This window comes from Pantherophis guttatus, chromosome 6 (genome assembly GCF_059756535.1).
Source record: "Pantherophis guttatus breed Tessera chromosome 6, ASM5975653v1, whole genome shotgun sequence".
Lineage (NCBI taxonomy): Eukaryota > Metazoa > Chordata > Lepidosauria > Squamata > Colubridae > Pantherophis > Pantherophis guttatus.
Window position 1 is genome coordinate 74,158,257 of NC_142068.1, and position 6,830 is coordinate 74,165,086.

Genomic DNA, 6,830 nt, shown 5'->3' on the forward strand with positions numbered 1-6,830 from the left:
TATAGGCAGACAATTTGGTGCAGTGATTAAGATGCTGGCCCCAAAAAACAGAGGACTGTGAGTTCTAGGTTTCATTCTAAGAATGAAAGTCAGATGGGTGACTTTGGGACAACCCAACCCAATTCATACAATGCTTGAAAATAAGGTGCAGAATGATAGAGTTATGTATGAGAAAAACAGGATAAAAATATATTGATATTACTGATATTAAAAAACAAATATTGTATAAATTTAAAATTATTTAGGCATTTTATATTATGAAACATGGCTAGATATTGATCCATTGCAATGTCCAGTAAGTAAAACCATAACAAATTTAATTAATAAAGTAAACCTCTGATCCAAAGCATATTGTTTGAATCAAATGCACTAGTGTGACTAATAACTAAGACTGTGCACTGCTTTGTATTTGATTCCAAAAAATATGCTTTGGATCACAAGGGGATGAATGTACTGTGTTTCTCCGAAAATATGACCTACCCAAAAGTAAGTCCTAGCTTGATTTTTACACATGAACCCAATATAAGCCCTACCCCCAAAATAAGCCCTAAGACCCCACCCACTCCAGGTTGCACAGGTAAAAATTAAGCTAGGGTGGGAATGGCGGGGTGGAGCTGTCTTACTACTTACCTTTGGACAGTTGCAGCCAGGTCTCACACATCCCGACACCTCCCTTGATGGCTGATGTCTTCTGAAGCCAACAAGGCCAACAAGGCTTTCCTGAAGGCCTCTGCAGCCAATAACAGAGCTCCAGATTGATATGGAGCTCTGTTATTGGCTGCAGAGGTTTTCAGGAAAGCCTTGCCAGCCACAGAAGAAGTTCCTGAAGGCCTTTAACAGTGAAAAAGAGGTCAGGGGTGATGTGCGCAAATGAGTTGAGTCAGTGGACAGCATCCCCCCTGAAAATAAGACCTGGTGCCTTTTTTGGTGGCAAAAAAAAATATAAGACAGGGTCTTATTTCCGGGAAGCATGGTAGCAGTTGTCTATATGCCTAAAGCATCTGAGTCTTTACTCAGGATCACATCAAAATGACTGGATTACATTTTGGTCATATTTGTATGAGCATTATATTACTTAGTTATTATAAATAATGAACTTAAGACCTTAATGTTTGTACAGATTATAACATTGTAGTACAATAGCTATTCGCAGAGGCAATAATACATCAATCAAAAAAGAGCAGCAGCAGTGATTCACTATCCTTGACAAACACACCTAAAACAATATTTAAGTTGTTTATAATTATTACATCACTTGTCTATAAAACAATCTGTGCCATGGTTTGGATGCTGACTTAATCTTATTTGGAGCAGTCATTGGTTAAATATGAGTTTTGAATTTGTTTAACTCAGAAACCAGCTTGTGCAGTACCAAAAAAGAAAAAGAATTTTTTTTACAATCTTTGCAACTAAGAAATCAAAACTGTCCCTATTGCTTCTTAAGCAATACATTAAGAAAAAAAAATCCTATATATCAGTTTTGCTGTTCAAAACCTTACTACATTATACATCTGATCTAATAAGAATAAACTCACTTGTGCGCCTTTTTTATTTTAGATTTTTTTTTCTTCAAGAAGATATTCTGTCTTTCTCAATCATCCATATAAGGTCACATTAAAATGTGTGTCCAATGGACTCAAGCTACTTGAACAGGGATAGCTTCTAATGATGACACAATACACTCTGTCTGCTAATAATCATTGCGTTTGGAGAGATAGGCGGCATGTATGTTTAATAATAAACAAACAAACAAATAATAAATAAATAAATAAATAAATGTGGAAGAACATTGAAATGGGTTAAAGTGAATGTTCTTTCAGAGTTCTTTCTAGTAAAAAAAATACACTTGTAAATAGGTATATTTAAGTGTTTGTGTTCGTGTATAGGAAAAGAAGGGAGAGAAGACAGAAATAAAGACCATTTTCAAAATGAAGCCATAGCAAGTTATTGTTAGTTATTGGGTATATTGAATGTTACACTCCAAAAAGCAGAAAATTAGAGAAGATAGTTCTGAGTTTAAGAAGGATTAAATAAACACATTTTCAGCACCATGGACAGAGTGCACCAGAGCTAGCTAGCTCACTACAATCAAAAACCTCAGACTCAAGTTTCTTATTTTGAATGCCATTTCAAAATCTACAGTTATTTCAATCAAAATAGAGCTGGAAGTGACCTTGGAAGTCTTCTAGTCCAGCGCAATGCTATATCATTTTAGACAAGTGACTGTCCAGTCCCAGTCTCATATAATAAGTTCCTTCTTTATATAACAATACATATTGTTATATAAGACTCTATATCTATTGTCATAGTTAAAATACAGAAGATCCCTAATTATTTTTTAAAAATACTTAATTTCAGATGGTCATTAGAATTGTATTTCTGGAAGATAACATAAAATACATAAAATCTAAGAAATAAATTCAGCTTTAATGAATCTATCATTTAGGAACGTTTTATTCACTGGTTATTTTTAAGCTATATATTTTTCCTTTAGCAGATTATTTTCATATGTACAAATCTCTTTAAAGTCATAAATTTTGAACACTGAGCACTATATTTCTCCTCTATATTACATATATAACCACATGCATATATATTCCAAATGTTTTGTTCTGATTATTCCCTTTAAGTTTTTTTTTTTTCATTATCCTGCTTGTTCTTTTAAATTCCATTATAATGCCCTATATTCTTCATTGGAGAACTCACAGGCAGATTTGGAGCTAAGTGTGACTTCTCTTCTGCATTGGGTCTTGGTCTCATGTTCAGAAATCAGAAATTATAATTAAAAAGTCCAAACTGGGTAAAGCTCCCAGCTCAAACTGGTGAAGTAATAAAAAATAATAATTTAGAATGGTGAATTCTAGTGTTAGCTTCACTTTTCACAACAATAGATGCTTCACTGTGATACCAGACAATTGGGTTTTGGCTATTGTAATAACTACAGATAAGAGCAAAAGTGATGTTCCAGCTAACATTCACTGAATTAGTGGAATTAGATTAGCAAAATGTATGCTAAACATCTACAGTTGTGTTCCTCAACCTTGCCCACTTTAAGGTGTATGGATTTTGTCAGGGTTCCAAGTAACACCCCCAATGAAAGAAAACTCTGATGCTTGGATTTCCTCAAAGTAACTTTTTATTAGAGATGTCATATTGGCACATCTGGGGAAACTCGAATCTGAAAGCTTCCAGGGTTTCTTCACTGAAAGGAAAGTTCAAGTCCCTGCCCAACACCTACAAGTCCATCACATGGTCCAATTACAGCACCATCCCAACTGGAGATGCCTCCCAATTCCAGCCTCCCAGGTGCAGGGCAAGAAGGCCTTGACTTTCTGAGAAAAGGAATGTTATTATGACTATGTATCATCCTGGCTCCATATAACCCCCCCTCCCAGTTTCCCACACTAGAAATGTGGCAGGCCTGAAGGCCCAACTACTGAAATGACCTGACAGATTTCAACTCCCAGAATTTTTCAGCCAGCATGCTGCACATATCTTAAAGTGGGCAAGGTTGAGAAACTGTTCTGACCTAGGCTTCCTGAGTCATGAAAACACATGAGTAGTCCCAAAAACCTCTTCTATTGCAACAGCTGTGAATTCTGTTCATTCACAGATGAGTCCCAATTAGCTGTGAAGAGTCCTTCGGGAGAAGTCCTTCAGGATAATAACCCACCTTTATCTCCCTTGATACACTGCCAAAGACCTAATTGGCAAAGCCACATAGAGTCCAGAATCAAACAGAGCTTCAGGCTTTAAGATGAACTGAATGAACAAACGTTGCTTCCTACAAAGGCCAACATGCCTTTGCTCCTCTTTTAAATCTTATGGGAGGGGCCAATCATCTCCCAGCCCTACTCCTGAGTTGTCCCTTTTGTTTTAGCTGTTCTTGCCTTCTGGAAGCTCTGCACATGCGCACACTGGGAACAGCCCCTCCCCTGTTCCTCTTCCTCGCTGAGGTCTGACTCTAGAGGCTCCAGAGGCAGCACGTACCTCCCAGATGGTTCTTTCTCTGCCTCCGACACAGAGCCATCGTCCAAGCCTTCCCCAGACTCCAGGACTGTTCCTCCCCAGCCTCCTCACTGTCTGATTCTGCTGCCACTCCGCAGGCTGCTGGCGGACCACAACAGAAACACTGATCTGAAGATAAATTATTTGACTGGCTTGAACCTGAAAACATTCTTATGGATGAACAGGGTGGGTTTAGAACAGGCTGATCAATGTCAGTCCATGCAATGTACTGCAACATCTAGTAGAAAAATATACCCACAAATCTGGACAATCCCTTTATGCAGCATTTATTGACTTTATGTCAACTTTCCATACAGCATTTAGATCTAAACTGTGGTGTAAATTGAAATACATCACAATAGACAAATGTCTGCTTCTGTTGCTCATTAAAATTCATGAGAACACAAGACTGAAGGTCAGGTGCAGCTACCAAGGACATGTCACTAAGGAAATTCCAGTAAGGAGGGGAGTTAGAGAAGGATGTGCATTGGCTTCTGTTTTATTTAATTATTACACAGACTCATTGTTTCTTCACTTAAGTAATTTTACTTTTCATCTCCCCAAATTAGCCCATAGACATATCAATTTACTACTATATGGTGATGACTCAGTAATTCTGTCATTAACTGCAAGAGCCTGGATAGCTCTGCGGACAAGGCACTGTAATTTAACACCAGCTGTCTGCAATTAAAGTAAGTTCGAATCTTGCCAGGCTCAAGGTTGACTCAGCCTTCCATCCTTTCTAAGGTAGGTAAATTGAGGACCCAGTTTGTGGGGGCAATAAGCTGACTTTGTATAAAATATACAAAAATATGAAGGCTATTGCTTAACGCACTGTAAGCTGCCCTGAGTCTCCGGAGAAGGGCGGCATATAAATCAAATAAAAAAAAAACAACAACTTTCATTGGCCTTAAAATAACCTTAGGATCACCCGCACATTGTTGTATTGAGTAGGAATCAATAATAAACTATTTCAAGACCAAGATTCTCACTTTTTCCTAATATTAAAAACAAAGAAGTTGGGATTTAGAAGCAGGCAGTCCATCGAGCAGGTTAAGTTCTTACGATAATCAGAGATAGTTTTACAAGCTTCAGGAAGCAGAAATACCTACCTGGGTTCTATATGCCGCAATGCACAGAGATCTGCATCACCTACTCATTTTTTAATTTTTAATTTTTTTCAGAGGAGCAGAGTTTATCTCTCTGCAATTAAGTTCATTGCAGAGAAAGCTTGAACATACCTGCTATATGGAGCGAGGGCAGCCGCTCACTTAGGATCATATAACAGCCTGTTAAACTTAGAAAGGGTTCAAACAAGATTTCTAAGAAGCATTTTATTTATTTATTTATTGATTGATTGATTGATTGATTGATTGATTGATTGATTGATTCGATTTATATGCCGCCCTTTTCCGGAGACTCAGGATGGCTTACAATGCATTAAGCAATAGCCTTCATACTTTTGTATATACCTGCTTAGTAGGACTTTCGCCCCCCACCCAAGCGGTGTTTTTTTTAATACAAAGTCAGCTTATTGCCCCCACAAACCGGGTCCTCATTTTACCTACCTCGAAAGGATGGAAGGCTGAGTCAACCTTGAGCCTGGTGAGATTTGAACTTGCAGTAATTGCAGGCAGCTGGTGTTACTTAATAGTGCTTTAGTCTGCTGTGCCACCAAGGCTCTTCTCCAAGGAATCTTTCAGGTTTATTTTCTGGATAAATACCTTTACCTACTGACTAAAACAACATCATAGTCTTAGTGGACTGAGCACTGGCATACAACTTCAAACCAACTTGGGAAACAGCTGACCAAGAGAAACAAAACCAGTATGGATCTTCCAGTGATCTTCCATCTCAATTTTAAGGCTAGATAAAGCTGGATCAATATTAAAACAAAGGATCTTAAGACATAAAAGGCCAAGCAGAAATTTCTGCTTTTGTTCACAACACATTTGTAAACAATCCAAATTTAGCTCTTACAGCAGCTTCTTATTTATATCATGTCACAGTTTCCAAATTCAGGAAACTTTTATCTTTAGCTCGATTAAATGGTCTCCCCATAGCTGGGTTGGAAAGAGAATATAGGAAAAACTCTTGTAACACGTGACACTGTTACACTGGGACTGAGTGCTGTGGAAACCAAATTCTTTGTAGTGCCATTTTTACAGGGACATTTGCCATTAGCTGATAACTCCCCTTTTTAAACTAAATTTCCACAATTTTTATCTGCATTATTTGTTAGATAATCAGGATAAATCTATCCCTCCAAAAATGGCAAAATTTTATTACATTATTTATAAGCTTTACCCTCAATGGGTGCCAGTTATCATTGATGTTAGGGGTTAAATTTGTTTTCTTTGCTTTACTGAATGTGGTTTTATTGGTCAATCACTAAAATAAAGTTTCTGTCTGTCATTGTAACAGAGTTTTTTTTAAAAAAAAATACTGTACATGGAAGAGAAAATTTGCTGTTGATTAAATTGAATTCAAAAGGGAAGGTTTGTAAACCCTGAAATTTATTTTCATACCTCCCTTTGCAAAAAAAAAAAAAAAAAAAAAAAAAAACACTGTAAGCACACACATTTTTGATGATCATCAGATTTACTCAGTTATTCCATGGCCCTAAAAATATTGGTTAATCTAAAACCAGACACTCCACTGCTAGCTTCTTAATAAGCCTGTGAAATCCAACCTATATTTACTGGTGTTTGATTTAAGAAGTGTCACAAAATATGTTAGTGCAGCAGGTTTTAAAAATATTCTTTCTTGTATTTTCAGCCAGAGATCAATCATGGCAAGAATATTTTACGAGACTTTAGAAA